The 19,068-nt window shown below is 35.2% G+C and overlaps 1 protein-coding gene across 2 annotated transcripts in view; it reads right to left on the reverse strand.

Moving 5' to 3' along the window:
- Nucleotides 1-19,068, reverse strand: part of HCN1 (hyperpolarization activated cyclic nucleotide gated potassium channel 1) — a 382,774-nt gene that overhangs the window by 316,402 nt on the left and 47,304 nt on the right. The gene's annotated exons all lie outside the window — the stretch shown is intronic.

The following is a 19,068-nucleotide window of genomic DNA, read 5'->3' on the forward strand; positions in this document are numbered from 1 at the left end:
TAAAAATTTACTTATAATACCCATAAAAGTATAGAAGCAAAATAGGTTACATATAGACTGTCAGGTCATAACAAAGAATTAGCTTTTGCAGCACCTCAAACTTCAGTCTGCAGAACAGGGCTACAGAGATAGTACAGCACATAAGGTGCTTGCCTTGAAAGCATCTGGCCTAGGTTCAATGCCCAGTACCCCATATAGTTCCCCATGTCCAGACTTCCCCACCAAGAGTGATCCCTAATCATAGAGCCAGAACTATATCTTGAGGACACAGGGTGTGGCCCCAAAACAAAAACTAAAGCCAAAGAGTAGAAACAGTTAACATAAATATGCGAGACAATGTCAGTCAACTGTGTTTCAAATGTGTATCCTGGCTTACCTTGGCAAAATAAAACTTGGCACTGGAAAGAGACTTCCTAGAAACAAACTTTAAAAAGCCAACAAACAGGGCCAGGAAACGTAGGTAACTCTGAACTGGCCTTGCATGTGTGATGAATGAGCATCTGGATAAATTCCTTGCACTGATGTAGGGAGGCCTGGTGGGGGGGAGGGGGTCAGGTTACTGTCTACTTAACAGAACAGAATTTTTCATAACCAACAGTTCAAACCATCAAATCTCTGATCTTGAATAATGCCAGGAATGGGGCAGGTTACTGAAAATATTTCCTATTATCAACTTTTTTTGTCATCTAAATCATAAAGTCTTATATGACTAGAGAAAACCATCTGCTTTGAAAAACGTCACAATGAAAAGTAAATTTAGAACAACAGCTACAATAAAGCCAAGAAAGCTTGACTGAAGTTTGTAGACAATGTTCTATGAGTTGACATGCATTTTAAGCAAACAATTTTGTATAAAAACTTTATTAGTGGGAAGTTTCTCACTACCACCCACTAGATGCATATTGAAGACAGGCCTATTTTAATAGGAAGGAGCTCCAAAGTGTTTGTTCTCTCAAAGCTGGGCATGGTGTACCTGCTAGTTAGGGAGAAGAAGAATCAGGAAAGGCCAAGCCTGAAAAGCTGCTCAAAATCACCAATTCGGTTTCTTTACAGAGGTAAAGAAACAGACCAGAGAAAGGAAGTTACACACATTTCCCAAAAATCATAAAATGTACCAAAGATTAAAGATGTTAGAAAGAAAAATAGTTAGCAAAGGCAACACAGGCATTATGGAATCACTGTAAATGACATGTGTGTTAGAATTGCCCATTACTGAATTCTGATGATAGCATTTATATTATCTAATCAATTTTATTCTTTTCAATAAGCTACATAAGGACTTGGGTGGGACCCCAAGAACTACAGCTCTCTAAGCACCCCTGGAGTAGCCCCCAATGTATCACCTGGGGTGGCCCGTGACCCCAGGTACACTGGGTCTGCTTCTGATTCTCACAATAACTAAAAAAGAAAGCACTAACACTGAAAGAAAATGCCGTATTATTTTAGTATACTTACAATAATAAGATATTAAGCTTGCATTGAGAATCCCAGTTGTAGCAGCTAGAACATAACAACTTCAGTTGTTAAATTATTATTATCATTATTAATAGTTTAAGGGGGATCCTGCTGTGACCAGGACTCACTCCTACCTCTGCATTCAGGGGTCACTCTCCTGGTGGGCTCAGGGGTAATATGAAGAGATAGCAATTAAACCGGGCAGGACAGTGTGCAAAACATACGTACCACCCTTTGTACTAACTTTCTGGCCTCCATTGAAGCCTAATAATAGCTAGCCAGATATGATTTGAAGCATAGTTTTACCCTTCCATCAAAAAACATTTTAAGATGCACAGTTAGTTTTGTTTATCAAATCTTTCTATACTGCTGTAACTGTAAAATAAATAAATAAAATCTAAGCCATAACATCACAATTTTGCATTATAACATAACGAGTCTTAACTAAAAAAATATGTTACTTTGTTATATCAAATTTCCTCATACTCATCTTTGGAAAGGAAAACTTTACAAGATATGAATCTGTAATTTTAACTTTTTCCAGTTCTACTTCTGACTATAGCGAAATAACAGAAACTAGGTTTCCTTTCCCAGTTGAAATTGAAACCCTGACATCCTACAGGAAACAATGGTGATCAGACAGAACAATCACCGTACAGAGCAAACACAACAACCCTTGCTTTGCACCAACACACTGCCTTCAGAATGTTCAGGGGATAGTGCAGAGGAAAGAAACCCACACAAAGCAACCTCAGAGCAGAGATTGTCATGAGCCTCGCAGCAGAACTATGAGGAGTTTTCAAACGGGGATGTCATAGTGGCTAGAATTGGTGGGGGGATCCTCTAGAGCTTAGGAAGCTGTAGCTTACAAGACCTCAGTGATCAATCTTTCAGTGTTTGTCTGAGGACTAATCTGTATACATATATATTTTTTGTTTTTATTTATTTTTTTTTATTGAATCACCATGAGATACAGTTATAAAGCTGTTCGTGATCGGGTTTCAGTCATACAATATTCCAACACCCATCCCTCCAGCAATACATATTTTCCACCACCAATGTCCCCAATGTCCCCAGTTTCCATCTAGCCATCCCTGCTCCCCACCCCCCAGTTTGTCTCTATGGTAGATACTTCCCTTCCTGCTGCTCACTTGCTCTTTTTTTCTCTCTCTCTGTCTCTCTGTCTCTGTCTCTGTCTCTGTCTCTCTCTCTGTCTCTCTCTCTCTCTCTTTCTCTCTTCCTCCTTTCCTCGTTCTGCCTCCTTTTAGGGTTTGCAATACAGAAACTGAGAAGTTATCATGTTTGTCCCTTTACCTATTTGAAGCACACAGTTCTTATCTAGAGTGACCAATTCCAACTATCTCTGTCATAGTGGTCCCTTTTCTATCCCAACTGCCTTCTTTCCCAGCACTTGAGGCGACTTTCAATCATGGACCAATGTATACATATTCAAAGCCATTAAAATGCTAAGAAGGAAGCATAATGAAGTAGCTGGGACAGAAAATACATGAAGAGTATAATGGCCAGCATTTCACTGTATCACTGTCATCCCATTGTTCATCGATTTGCTTGAGCAGGCACCAGTAAAGTCTCCATTCATTCCAGCCCTGAGATTTTAGCAGCCTCTCCTTAGTTGTCTTTCCCAATGACTGGAGACTCTTTCAGGGTGAAGGCAATGAGACCTGCTATTGTTACTGTATTTGGCATATCAAATACGCCATGGGAAGCTTGCCAAACTGTTCCGTGACTTCGAATAAATAAATAAATGAAATCTCAGATAACTGACTTAGAAAGTTCACATGGGCTGGAGCGATAGCACAGCCGGTAGGGCGTTTGCCTTGCATAGGGCCGACCTGGTTCGATTCCTCCATCCCTCTCGGAGAGCTCAGCAAGCTACCAAGAGTATCCTGACCACACAGCAGAGCCTGGCAAGCTCCCTGTGGCGTATTTGACATGCCAAAAGCAGTAATAACAAGACTCACCATGGAGACGTTACTGGTGCCCGCTCGAGGAAATTGATGAACAATGGGATGACAGTGCTACAGTGCTACAAAGTTTACATGGGGGTATGGTGCTGCCACCAGGTCAACCAGTATTCGTGGGGCAAGCACATCAGCATCCTGATGGTGCCTCCAGGTTTCCTGATACCCCAAAACTACCACTGTACCTCTGGCCAGACCCCAACAACTTGGGACCAAGTTTCCCAAGAAATTAAATGGCCAAAAGTTAGGCATATGGGAGCCACACCCATATACTACCTCCAGCTCAGCTATGTAAGCTTATTTATCTACCTTGCTTCAGAAACCCATAAATAAATGTCAAAAGAGATCAAAAGCCTCAGTTATACAAATTTATATAAATTTATTGCAACATATAAATTCATGGACCTTACGCATTCAATAAAATTCAACTAGAAACTTCACTGAAAAAATGTTCAAGATATACAAATACCAAATTGCTGAAAAGCAATAATATAGACAAAAAATTATGCAATAGGGGGGAATGTAAAATAACATATAATTGAATTAACTTAAATATGGTATCTGTAGCCAGGGCTGGAGCGATAGCACAGAGGGTAGGGCATTTGCCTTGGATGCACCCGACCTGGATCCGATTCCTCTGTCCCTTTCAGAGAGCCCAGCAAACTACAGAGAGTATCCCGCCTGCACGGCAGAGCCTGGCAAGCTACCCGTGGTGTATTCGATATGCCAAAAGCAGTAACAAGTCTCACAATGGAGACGTTAGTGGTGCCCACTCGAGCAAATCAGTGAGCAACAGGATGACAGTGACAGTGATACAGTGACAGTGGTCAGTAGCCAAAGGGACAGTAAAGTGTGTAGGCACTTGCCTTGCAAACAGCCAACTCAGGTTCAATCCTCAGCTCTGCATAGGATGCCCCTGAACCTCTCTAGCCCGGTACAGAGCCAGACTTAAGTCCTGAACACCACAAGTGTCATCCAAAAAACAAATTAAATTCAAATGAAATCAGACTTCTCATCAGAAATAAGACACACAGGGAAAAAAAATCAATGGATATCTTTAAGTATTAAAACAAAAATGTATTTTTTTATACAACTTGATCAGAACAAAAGGATGTCATGCTAAACTAAATAAGCCAGGCAGAAAAAGAAAAATATTGGATGGTCTTCATCATAAATGGAATATAAAGAAACAAAGCAAGGAAACAAAGAAACAATGGCCAATGAAAACAAACCTGAGATTTAACTAACAGAACTGAGTTTACCAAGGGGAAAAGGGAGGGATAGAAGAAGAGAAGGAACTCATAGACAGTGGTGGGTGTGATATAATAACACTGCATGTCTGAAACAATAAGATTGATAATATGTAAGCCATGGTACCTCGACATTGGTTAAAAAACAAATTAACAAATCCATATATTTCTGGAAAATGTTTTTCTAAAATAAAAAAATTGTTTTCCTAGAATTGTATAAACAATAAAATGATATCCAAAAGTCAAAACAAAATTAGTCAGGAATACAAATGCTGAGAAAATTTATCAATAGTGACCAACACTATAGGAAATGGCAAAAGAACTTCTGAAGATGGGAGGAAAATAATACCAGATGGAAATTTGGAAGCACATAGAGGACTGAAAAGCATGGAAACAGTAAACATAAAAGGCATTTTTTACATTAAATAATACTTTGAGCCAGAATAATTACAAGATACTGTGGCCTTTATAGCAAATATAGAAATAAATTATATGATAAACAATAGCATTAAAGGCCAGCATGGAAACAATGGAAATATACTGCTCTGAATCAAAAATGGTACAAGATTATTTTAATGTAGAAAATTAAAAGCTTAAAATGCATATTATAAACCTTAGAACAGGCACTGAGAAAATACTGAGCCATAATTACAAAGAAAATAGTGGAATAAAATACAAATTTAAAATATTAACTATTAAATAAAGTTGAAGATTTAAAAAGCAACAAAATAAAATAAAAATCATAAAAATCATAAAAATTTCATGTTAAATTTTTAAAATCATTAAAAAAATACCATGATGGCAGACATAAACATCATACTAGCAAAGTATTAAATATCACTGTCACTGTCACTGTCATCCCATTGCTCATCGAATTGCTTCAGCAGGCACCAGTAACGTCTCCATTGTGAGACTTGTTGTTACTATTTTTGGCATATCGAATACGCCGCAGGTAGCTTGCCAGGCTCTGCTGGGTGGGCAGGATACTTGCCAGGCTCTCCAAGAGGGGCAGAGAAATTGAGCCCCGGTCAGCTGCGTGCAGGGCGAACTCGCTACCTGCTGCGCTATCGCTCCAGCTCGTATTTAATATAAATGATTTAAATTAAAATATAGTCAGATATAAAGATTGTTAGTAATAAGAAACAAAAGAAAAAATTCAAATATATGCTCCCTACTATAAACCCACTTTAGTATAAAACAAATAAATTATGAAAATGACAGATATGATAACTAATTAGTATCAATATATACGTACATATAAGAGAAAAATAGATATCTTATAATGATAAACAGCAATTTATCAAAAGGACTTACCATTTCTACCTGTGTATGAACATGTGTATGTTCTACCTAGCAAAATTCAAAGCATGTACAGAACAGCAGAAATCATGAAGATAAAATGAAAAATATAATAAAAATATTTGTTTTAATATCTCTCTCCCCAAAATTGCTAGAACTAGTAGTTATGAAAATAATATAGATAAAGGCAATCTGAGTAGTTCTGTTAGTTGACTTAGTTGTCGATTACATAACATCCTAACTTGTAGCATCACTAAACATCATTTTAGACACGTGGGAGTAAAAAATCATGAAGATAGCCCTATTCTAAGCCAAATAAATCATTTAAATGGAGCAAGGCATAGAATTCAAATGATTAAACATGGTATAGTAATACTAACATTTACCAATGTTCAAGAATTATAAGGACTGGCTTAAGTACTTTTCAACTATGACTAAAAATAAAAATACTGTATTCTAAAGAAAACTGATATATTATGAGCCACACTTAAGATCTAGTTATTTAATTCTAATATTTCAAGTGTTATCATGGTTTCAAGCACAATAAATTTTCTCTGTAAAATAATTACTCTGATGATAGTATATATTCATACAGTTATTGTTCTATTTGATTGGGTAGATTAAAAATCAAGCATTTAGTTCTTTTGGAAGTAAGGAAATTAGAAGTTAAGAAATTAAATTATGCAAATATCCATCCACACTTAATAAATTATTAAACTCACACTAAATCTGATGTTTTGAAGCTTAGAAATTGGTACTTCCATTAATAGACTGATTGAAATTCCTATTAAGGTTGAGTTCACTTACAAAAATTAAATAAAATAAAGATGTTTTATAATTGATATGCCCACAAGGAAGCTTTGAGGAAGCCACCTAAGGTAAATGCCAGCTCCCTCTGACAAATAAAAGAATGTCCATCAGTCTTCTAGGAATTTGGTGGGAAAATAGGAAACATGTATATGATCAGGTAATCCTGAGACCTCATTTCTTATCTAAATTAAAGCACATGCTACTTTCTGGAGGCCCTGCCTACCTCTTTTCCAAATGTTAATTTCAGGCATATTTATATCCATATATTACAACAGAGAAAGATCAAGAACTATTAATACTGGACCATGAAATATGCATGTATTTAAATTCCAATGTTTTTATAAATGAGTCACCCAACTTAGGCAAATTGTTAGTGTCTAAGATACATGAACTTCAGTTTCTTAAAAATAGTCATATGATGTATTCCAAAGACTTTCAATTTTAGAACTTGCAAAGCACTTTCGTAAGAATGTATCTTTGGGGGCTGGAGTGATGGCATAGTGGGTAAAGCATTTGCCATGCATGCAGCTGACGCGGGTTCGATTCCCAGCATCCCATATGATCCGCTGTATACATCCAGGAGTAATTCCTGAGTGCAGAGCCAGGAGTAACCCCTGTGCATCACTTGGTGTGACCCAAAAAAAAAAAATAAATAAAGAATGTATCTTTGGTTGTAAAAACAAGCACAAGATGGGCAGAGCAATAGTAGAGTGGATAGAGCACTTGCTTTGCACAAGGCCAACCCAGGTTTGATCTCTGGGTAGGGTAGAGTTGATAGTGCACTTGCCTTGCACAAGGCTAACCCATGTTTCATCTCTGGCACCACATACAATCCCCTTAGCCCCGCCAAGAAGTTCCTTGAAAGCAAAGCCAGAAATAAGCCCTGTGCACCACCAAGTGTGGGCCAAGAAGCAAAACTAAACTAACACATTTTTAAATGATGAAATATTCCTTGAAATCATAGCCACCTGGGGCCTTGCTGCAGCCCTGGACTCAATGCTTGCAGGCTAAGGATGACCTCAGGAGCAGCACATTCACCAGAATAAAGACTAAGTTTGGGACTTAATTCCCCTTACACACAAAGATTCCTAGTTTGTACTAATCGTCACAGTTAAAAAGTAATATACATGTTCTTGAACAGTGCATCTCAGAGAAAAGCAGACGGAGATTGTCCAGTAGGAAAGAGACTGACAGAAGAAACTGGAACACATCAACCTGTACCAAGACTGACGACCAGCAGTGACTCATCTATGACATTCCCCACCATTTAAATACAAAAACCATGGCTATAGGAGGAGTACTACTAAGATAATGAAACTTGATATGGGGCACTAGTCAGAGCATGAATTCCCACAGCCATATACCAAAGGCTGTATCACCTCAATGTGCTATGACGGGATGGAGGGGCAGGGACCTTACTGCTTGCTGTTAGGAAAGCTAAGACACATGCAAAAGAACCAGATTTTAAAGTCTGGGCATCATGACTAACTTCCTTTATGCTTAGGACAGAGTTGTGGTTTTTTAAATTTTTTTATGGTTTTTTAAAAATAAATCTTTGTGTAGGACAATATATGCCCATGTCTATTTCCTTTCTAATCCCTAACCACTTGAGGGTGAAGGTCAGACTCAGCAACTGACCTGCAATCGGATGACTTGTACAAGGAAATCCTGACTATCATTTCCATTTTGCTGGAATGTCTTAATTTTATACAACCACCTAATTATATCTCATAACAGTAAAAAACAAAATTCATACATATAACATATAACCACAACACTGTAAATATTTCTATTGATTACTACACTCAATGGAAAATCTTATTTGATTCCACCACTCCAGATGGATAAGGTTACCTCAAAATAGCTACTATGCTCTTATTTTACAACTGCTTTAAATCATACAAAACCTTGAGAACAGCTTCCAGAATACTTACTCAATGTCTGCTTTCACTTTAAGAAGTAATGAAAAAAAGATTTTGGCTGCCTATAAAAAAAATGGCCTAAATGGCAGATTTAACTTAAAATAGCCACCAGAAAGTATTATATAACTAACCAAATGTATTTCTTTTTCACACTAAGGCATGACTCCTTTAATACAAAATCTAGAATGCATACATCAGCAGATAGAACAAAAAGTCAAAATAGGTCTTTCTCAGTCATTACGCAGTGCAATTAAAAGGTTATAATTGTATTTATTATTAAGCTTTCATAACAGTCATAATGCATTATAAATTGATGCTCTGTGACAATTCCTAATATAATTAAATTGCTATCTTTGGTCCAGTGAAATTTAAATCAAGCACTTCTTCTGATGTAACATCAACATAACTGTTTTCTTTAATATTTAAAATAAAATAAAAAATAATGAAACACTATTTCTAATATGCAAAAACAATACATATGACTAAAGTAAGTGATTGGCTAGAAATTGCCAAAAACACAAAGCACACATTTTATTTTGCAATTAGGTATGCAAATTTAACATAGTTTTCACTTAGAAGTGTAATTTTATCGCACTGTAATAACAATATATTCTTGGTGGCCAACTTTCCAATTTATGTCAAGTCTCATTACACCTATCTTGATTGCAGACAGGTGCATAATGATATACAAGACCAACCAAAGTGGCCTGTTCAATTGAGATAATTATCCAGATAATTAAAGCAACACATGTTCATCATGAAACACCCTGGCAATTGAACCAGAATTCAAATTTAAATCAGAATCACATAACAAATGACAGTTGACTATGGGGCCAGAGCCATAGTATAGTGGGTAGGGTGCTTTCCTTGTAAGCAGCTGACTCAGGTTTGATCCCCAGCATCCCATATAGTTCCCCAAGGCTGCCAGGAGTAATCCCTGAGCATAGAGCCAGAGTACCATGGATCAGTTGGGTGTGGCCAAAAATACAAAAAGAAAATTAAAACAGTTGAATAAATATAAAATAGCAAGAGCTATAATAAATATCTGCATACAGAAAAATTAAATTGAAGATGTCAATACAGAAACTTTATCCAAATAAAACACTAAAGGCATTTTATCCTAAATTATTTGTGATACATTTGCAGATCTCCATTTTAGGTACTATGAACAGAATATGCATAACAGCATTTATGATGTTTGTAATAACTAGAAAGGTAGTGACAAGCACACTTAAAAGATCAAATGTCAAGATCTGTTGTGAATTTTTTATAAGCCAGTAAAACTTTTGTAATTATAGCAAATTAGACTTTAATAAGTCTTATCATAAAGTATGTTCAATGATTATATGTTGGAACAAGTTCTAAGATGAAACAGAAAAATATTGTCATCCTCACCTATAAATGTGGCACTTGGTTCATATATTGTCATGATTTCTAAATGTTCTTGGAATATTTCCCAGTGTTATAAACTTAGAAGAAAATTTACTTTCAAGTTTAGTTTTTATGTTTAAGATTCCTTCAGAATCTGTGTTCAACCCTCTATCACATTCTTATTTCACTATAGCTTTTTGCTTATCTCTTTGTTTACATATTGTTTTTAACTACTGAATGGAAATTCACTTGAAGATATAATTTAACTCATTTAGTATGCAATCTTGCATTCATTATTTTCCAGATACTACACTAATAGCTGAAGATACAAGTAAATTTATTATCTCTGCTCTTTAGGAGCTTAATATGTATGTGGAAAGCACAATTTAAGAAAAATTACAAAAATGATAAATGTTAGAAAGCAGTAACACCTGAAACTATGCCAATATTACACAGATTGATATAATGATATCTGAGAGATTAGTTTATTCCACCCCAGAAGGCTTAAGTTAAAATTTTTAAAAAAGGAACTAAATGTGATAGAAAAATAAGACCAACATTGAGGTAAATGGACAATATATGTATATTCCTAAAACAGTATATTTGATAGGAAGAGGCTCATCATGGTTGAATTGTAATAAGTAAATAGTTTTCCAGGTTAAAGTAGGAAAAATTAAGTTTACAAACCATCTTAAATATTGGTTTCTATTCTATTGGTAATGAAAAAAGCTGTGGATATATTTTTAGGAGGTGGGTTACATGGCCATTATTTGTTCTACAAAATGACTTTTGACATCCCTGGGGAAAAACCAAGAGAAACTTTTTAATAGTCATTTTGTCTGTCTGTTTGTTTGGTGGAAGACACAACCTCTGGTGTTTAGGGCATACTGCTGGCTCTGAGCTCAGAAATCATTCCTGGTGGGTCTCAGGGGACCATCTTGGGTACCAGGCATCAAATCCAGGTCAGTGATATAAAAAGTATACACCCGGAATATATCCCAGAGAATCAAAAAAGTACAATCGAAACAACATCTGCACATGTATGTTCATCGCAGCACTGTTTACAATAGCCAGAATCTGGAAAAAACCCGAATGCCCCAGAATGGATGACTGGTTGAGGAAACTTTGGTACATCTATACAATGGAATACTATGCAGCTGTTAGAAAAAAGGAGGTCAAGAATTTTGTAGTTAAGTGGATGGGCATGAAAAGTTTCATGCTGAGTGAAATGAGTCAGAAAGAGAGAGACAGACATAGAAAGATTGCACTCATCTATGGTATATAGAATAACAGAGTGGGAGACTAACACCCAAGAACTGTAGAAATAAGTACCAGGAGGTTGACTCCATGGCTTCGAGGCTGGCCTCACGTTCCGGGGAAAGGTCAACTCAGAGAAGCGATCACCAACTACATTGCAGTCGAAGGCCATGTGGGGGAAGGGAGTTGCGGGCTGAATGAGGGCTAGAGACTGAGCACAGCGGCCACTCAACACCTTTGTTGCAAACCACAACAGCTAATTAGAGAGAGAAAGCAGAAGGGAATGCCTTGCCACAGTGGCAGGGTGGGGTGGGGGGGAGATGGGATTGGGGAGGGTGGGAGGGACACTGGGTTTACGGGTGGTGGAGAATGGGCACTGGTGAAGGGATGGGTTCCCAAACTTTGTATGAGGGAAGTGTGAGCACAGAAGTGTATAAATCTGTAACTGTACCCTCACGGTGATTCTCTAATTAAAAATAAATAAATTATAAAAAAAAAAAAATTAAGAGTATTTAGACATTTCTATAAAAAACATAAAGAGGCATAATTTAATGTGAAAAATTGTACGTAAAAAAGTATAAAGAGGAAAAGTTCATGTGTGAAATTAAAGTATTTTTTACAGAGATGTCATTGAAAAATAAATGCATAAAAGATAAAGTCCTTAAAATAATAAAACCAAAAGATTTTAAATACTTTAAAAGTAATTGAAATATTTTATTATATCCTCAGATATGCATTTACATCTCTTTAAGCAAATAATTATTCTTCAGTTTTATTTAAACAAATAGTAAGTTTTCTTAGTATAAGTAATAGTAAGTATAGCTTCAGTTCTACTATATATATGTATTATATATATATGTGTGTGTGTGTATATATAGCTCAGTGGGTAGGGTGTTTGCCTTGCACGCGGCTGTGGCTGACCAGGGTTTGATTCCTCTGCACTCTCGGAGAGCCTGGCAAGCTACCAAGACTATTCTACCCGCATGGCAGAGCCTGGCAAGCTACCCGTGGAGTATTCAATATGCCAAAAACAGTAACAAGTCTCAAAATGGAGACGTTCTTGGTGCCCTCTCGAGGAAATCGATGAGCAATGGAATGACAGTGCTACAGTGCTATACATATATACTTATGTTGGGGAACATAAATTATTATTAATTTAAAGTGTTATAATTTTTCATTTCTATTCTTTGACAAGTTATATTTCTGTTTTTTTGTTCTTGTTGATGGTATGTACATGTTAAATATCAAATGGACATATAATTTAAAAGCAGACATTTATGTGCACCTCTCAAAGTAAAAATATTCTTACAGTGATGAAAATAAGTTTTTTTCAGAAGAAATAACAATACTTTGAAATAAATATGTAGAATAAAAAAAAAAAAAAAAAAAAGTATACACCCGGTCTACTGTACTCTCTCTAGACCATTTTTTTTAACTTATTACAGTTAAAATAATGTGCTTACAATGGTGTTGAGATGGATGGTCTGGGTGTACCTCACCAATTACCTCACCTCACCCCCACCAAAAGGACCAAATAACCCCACTCATGCTCTTGTGTCACTTCCAGTTCACCTACTCCCTCCAATCGGGTGTCCTCAGTTTGTACTCTAGTAACTAGGGCTGGTTATAAATTGACCTACCTATACTCTTCTTTTTTTTTCCCCATACACCAAAGATGAGTCAAATCATCTGGTCCTTGTAAATATAAAAAAACATATCCTTGAACCAGTATGATGAAAGAAACCAGGGAATGAGGTTGAGAATTCAAAGAACATTCAAAAGAGCATATTGTTAGCTATGGAAATTGAAAGAAAAGAGAAATCAAGGAAATATCTTACTTTGCTTACTAGAGAAGAAACAACAACAACAACAAAAAGAGGGGAAATGGATATTATGACATTCATGAACTCAAGAGAATGAACCTTCATTGAGAAAATAAATGAACCTTTCTTGAGAAATATTATTGACATAAATTTTGAGATTCAGGGAAAACAATGTGAGATTCTGGATGTGAGTCTGGTTGTTATAAACACAGAACTGCAAACTGTACAAACCATGGAAAACATAGATTGGGTCTAGAGGAGGGCATTCAGAAAGTCTAATATTTATCTTAAAGTAGAGGAGGCCTGAACATTTCTAACTTGATCTTATATTTTGGCACTTAACTGAGACTATTATGTAAAAAAAATCATAACTGCACATCTGTTCTGGGTAATGACCAACGAATATTTATAATATGATATATCCTTCCTCTAACACATTCAAAGACCCATACTAAATCTAGCCATCTCTTCTTAATTGACTTAACATTTCATATCTAAAATGATAACGCATCACATTTATGTCTTAGAACTTCAGGGAATCTGTTAAAATGTCATATTCAAAAATATACAGCATAAAAACAAAAAATACAATTAAAATATACATATAATTTGAAAAGAATGATTTAATTGAAAAAAGGTTAAAGAAAGAAAACATATGAGCTTGACAAAAATGTATAATAAGAAACTTTTTTTACACATGTAGATATCTATGTCAATTATTTTGTCTGGACCTGCATCGCCAAGCACTTAAGCAATTTAAAGAGAGTGAAAGTGAGTAATTTCAAAGACAGTTCTTTTACTTTAAAAATCAGAATCCTGCAACAAGAACCAATAGAGTTGTGGTCTTCAGCCGAATCCATACTCCCTATAGAAAATAATAAACAAATGCCAGAATTGTAATAATGCTAGTGAGTGAATTAAACTGAAAAAAGATATCACTTGTAGACCTTTTACTTATAAACATTATAGGTTTGGATCAATGCTAACATTCCAAAGGATATATTCATCTTATTTCATTTGAATTTTACGTTTCTATTTTAAGTAGGTATAAGTCACATTAAGTGCTTCTTTCTAGATTAAATAAAGTATAATTAACATCTCATAAAATATAGAACTAATATCTAGTGTACAGTACTATCAACTATATATTTTATAAGATATATTTTAGAGTACTATTTTTCTGTATAGTATATGTCATAGGATATGTAAGATACATAGGATATGTATTACAGTACTATTTTACATTACTATTTTTTTCAATTTTTAAAATATAAAGTTTTAGTACTAAGATGTTAATAGTGATTATATGATTAACATTTCAAATATAAACATTAAAAATACATGTTACATATGGTCTTATATTTTGGAGGGGATGTTGTCACACCCAGGTTTTCTTCAGGGATGCCCCAGCTCAATCAATGCTCAGAGAACTATGCAGTGTTAGATACTAAACCAAGGGCACCCATACTTGAAGTAAGTATTACACTATCTTCATGACTCTATTACTTGATACAGATAATTCAAGGGCAAGAGTGCTTGGCAGAGATAATTTCCATTTTAGATATCTAAACATGTGCCTTGTTTGACACTAGATGCGTATAAAAATGTAATTAAATGATAAATCTGTATCCTGACTAGCGTTATTAGCTTTATCTTCAGTGGTCTTCAACTTCCTTCATCTTTCAGCATTCTTAAATGTAAATCCCCTCTCTAACCTGTCTTTATTACTCTTATTAAGTAAATCTATCATGAGCAGAAATTCCTGTCTACAATTCAAAACCCACAACTTTGCAACCTATGTTATAGAAATGCAGATTCACTGTGATTGGCTGCTTAGCTGCTTGTTCTAAATGTCTTAGTGTAATGCGTGCCTTTGGTCCATTTTTTTTGTTTGTTTTTAGCTTGACAAGACAGACCTCAGCTTAGAAGCGGTTCAAGTGTCTCTGAAATTCTCTAATCATAAATTTAAAAAATTATGTTTTTCACTCCCTCCTTGATACCAATACTCGCCACACCATCTGTGATTATTTGCTCACATGTCTGTTTTTCCTACAAAGTTGGGATCTGCTTTGTATTCTCATGTGCAGCATATGCACACAGAAGCGACTCAGTCAATGCCTAGGAGTGAAGACTGAATATTCCCTTGAAATTATTCAACAGTTTTAGAACATGAAGGATTGCTTTGCATTTAGTGAACAGGCATGGTCTGATAATCGGCCGCATTTAGAACTGTGCTCTAGTCTACAAGGAGGTTCAAGGGCAAAAGCTGACACTCTCTCTTGTCTATAAACATTTACGTCCAGCAAAAGAAAAAAAAAGAAAATGTGTAGAGTAAGCATTAGCAATCAAGCTATTGAAGTGAACAAATATTGGTCACCAGAATTATTGAAAGTAGAGCTACTGACCATTAAATCACAATAGCACAATACGCAGATGTAAACTTTTCTGGAGATGAGTTTGAGATTGATCTTTAAATGAGAGATAGGAAGGAAAAGCTTTCCAAATTAGACATGTGGCGCATGCAATATTACAGGAGAAAAAAGAATAATTCTCTGCAAGAAGCTTGTATAACTGAAAATGCAACAGAAAAGAGTTGTTGGGTGCAAATCTGAAGTGACAGTGGTGAGACAAGGGAAGAATTTGCTAAGAGCCTTGAAGGCACAGCAAGAAAACACAGATTTGATGTGATAGGGAAGAGGAAGGCCCTCTGGTTTTAGAAGAGAACAGGTTAGAAAAACAATGGTATCTGCTTTGGGCAAGACTTAGAATTCTGTGTCTTTCAAAAAAGTAAAGTAGTTAGAATGTATATAGTATAATTATAAATAGGTAATTTGTAGCATGAGTTAGTTTTTAATCTAATTAGAAAGCTAAAATTAACCAAAGACAGAAACTGCAATCTGTATTAGGTCCCTGTAGAATAAATTTCCTTATTAATGTTCTGTTGTTAAACATAATTTGTATGTAAATCTCTCTCTACACCAGAATAAGAATCCAGTACGGATTGCGAGAAGAGCACTTCACTGTGCAACACATTTTCATCTGAAACTTTTAAACAGCTTGTGAGGATAAGAATCACAAGTCCTATTTCCTACCTCAAAATGAATTTAGTCAATTGTCTAAGCTTTACAAAAGGAAGGTTGAAGGGACAATAAAGAGGAGTGAGTGGAAAACAAAGTATTGTGCTGGAGAGATAGCATAACGGTTAAGGTGCTGCATGACACGTGACTAACCTTAGTTCAATCCCTGGCCCCATATATGGTCTGACAAGGGTAGCCAGGAGTTATGCCTGAGCAGGGAGCCAGAGGGAAGGCTTGAGCACCAACAGATGTGGCCAGAGAACCAAATATAACCAAGTAATAAAAAATAAACCATTATAGGGGCTGGAGCAATAGCACAGCGGGTAGAGCGTTGCCTTGCATGCAGCCAACCCGAGTTCAATTCACAGCCTCCCATATGGTCCCCCGAGCACCGCCAGGAGTAAACCCTAAGTGCAGAGCCAGGTGTAACCCCTGAGCATCGCCAGATGTGACCCAAAAAGCAAAAAAATAAATAAATAAACCATTACAGCAATATATTATTGTACACTTACTACACCACTTTAATGCAGTTCTAACACATTTCTTACATCCAATTCAGAATTTGTACTTTCACTTAATCCTGTCACTGTCACTGTCATCCCAATTTGCTCAAGTGGGCACCAATCACTTAATCCAATGAAAAAATAATCATTACAAAGTTGCATGTCTCTTTTTAATTCTGAATTCTTAAATTTTTGTAATTTCAAATGTCATTCCCCTTTGATACAATGACTGGGCCAGCAGCTCTAGCATCAAAGTATCTAAAACTCTTCACCTTCACTGAATAATTTCCATTTTCTTAACTCTTAATCTACCCTTTAACTCTTCTATGAAATGCATGTCAGAAATTTGAAAGCCCATTTTAATCTAAAATTTGCTCCAGAATTTCATCTCATCAGACAGTAGGCATAAATATTGACATGGTATCAAAGAACTTGATTGTCACATCTTTAAATCAATGATCTCATAATTCCCTTGCAAAAACCACTTCCCTCCTGGTTCCTTAACACCACGTATTTTATAAATTTGTTGACCAAGTCAGTTCTTTTCTTAAACATTAACCCCTTTTTTACCTTATTAATGACAATATGAGAGCTATATTTTGAAGTTTCTTCATTTCATTCACAGTACCTCTAAATTATCTGGCTTTGGCACTTCTCGCTGTTTTTCGGTTGAACTAATTCAGACCAGGGAAAAAATGTATCATTGAAGATAGAAGTAGTTTCCTATAGAAGGCAGCTGCTTTGCTTGGGAATGATTCATTTAGAACAGAGGCAGCTTCCAGACTTCACACATTACTTCCCCAAAATTTCTGAATTTAGCATTAACCAGCTTGGTACTAAAACACTCAGAACTCAAAGACATGTGGGTGAACTCAGATCCTCTGCATTCTTATTCAAAATGCTCTCAGAGAAACTTCTTGATTTATTTGTTGTATTTCTACATGTAAATATAGCCCTGTGATAGAAAAATTAGAAAGAGATTTGCCAGTTTAGAAATACTCAGATTTCTGATTTCTTTGTGATTTGTGTATAAATCCTATATACAATAATATACTTTCATTAAATTCTTGATTATTAATTATTCCTATGTTTAATAGTACCACTAATAGTAAATATCCACAAAATAAATATTCATAAATTTATTTTATGTATGGATAAATTTATGTATGGATAAACTATATGGGTATATCATATACAGAAAACTTTTATTTGAGTGAGTTTATGTTTTAATTATTATCAAGATTTAATTATTATTTATAAGAAAGATCTCACCAATTCAGAACTCTGGACTAAGTGTACTTGGTTACCAAATATCTGTAAGGATATATTAAAGTAAATTTTACTGTAATGATGGCAGTGAGCTTATGGTCTTAAATTAGATCATGATATTTTTAAATAAACTGTATCTGTATCTTCATGTTACACAGATCTGCATGCCTCTAATGGCTGTCAGCAATTGAGGACACCAATGTTAAGGATGTCCTCTATAACCACAAGACCATAACCTTTATAACTTCTATAACCATAAAAATGCCATTTTATCTGATAGGATATCATCTGCTTAAATTGCTGCCATTGTCTAAGGAAACGGGGCTAAGAACTATGAGACTATAAAAACAGTTCCACTGTTCCCTGTATTTTTAATTGATTCTGTATTCATGAGAAAAATGTGTCTTCTCACAGGTTATTCATTAAAATTTCTTATGATCATGTTTTATGAGGCAAACATTCTTTTCTGTTGTATAAATCACAACCTTAGTTAATGAACAACTCCTACAATGTCTCAATTTATAAAATGAATAAATATTGATATTTATCATGCAAAGATTATATGCTAAAATAAAAATCTATACTATTTTGTAGTTTAGAAAATTTGTTCTGAAGTCAGATGGCTAAATTACAATCCCAGTCCCACGCATTCAACTGTGAATCTGAAGTTACCAGGTTTATTAGGAAGATTTGATGAACAAATTCCATAGAAAAAATAAAATATATTATTTGATATATATTTTATGTATATATATATTACCCCAATATGCAAAAGATATTATTTTCAGTAATCATACTGGTCAATACTAATCTCAGATTGATAATGATGTCTTAGAACCAAACATTAATTACATTTTGGATAAAATACCATAATAGAGAAAAAATTACAAATGAATTCAACTTCTCAAATGCGTTTCATTTGATTTTAAATATAATCCATAACCACATTTTAAGAATGATCCACTTTTATGCCTTTCAGCCCTGTCTTAAGCAGCTCCATTACTTCATGTTGTTTCCTAAAATCCTGTGAACCCAAATGTCCTTGACATG

Source organism: Sorex araneus, chromosome 1, assembly GCF_027595985.1.
Source record: "Sorex araneus isolate mSorAra2 chromosome 1, mSorAra2.pri, whole genome shotgun sequence".
Taxonomy (NCBI): domain Eukaryota; kingdom Metazoa; phylum Chordata; class Mammalia; order Eulipotyphla; family Soricidae; genus Sorex; species Sorex araneus.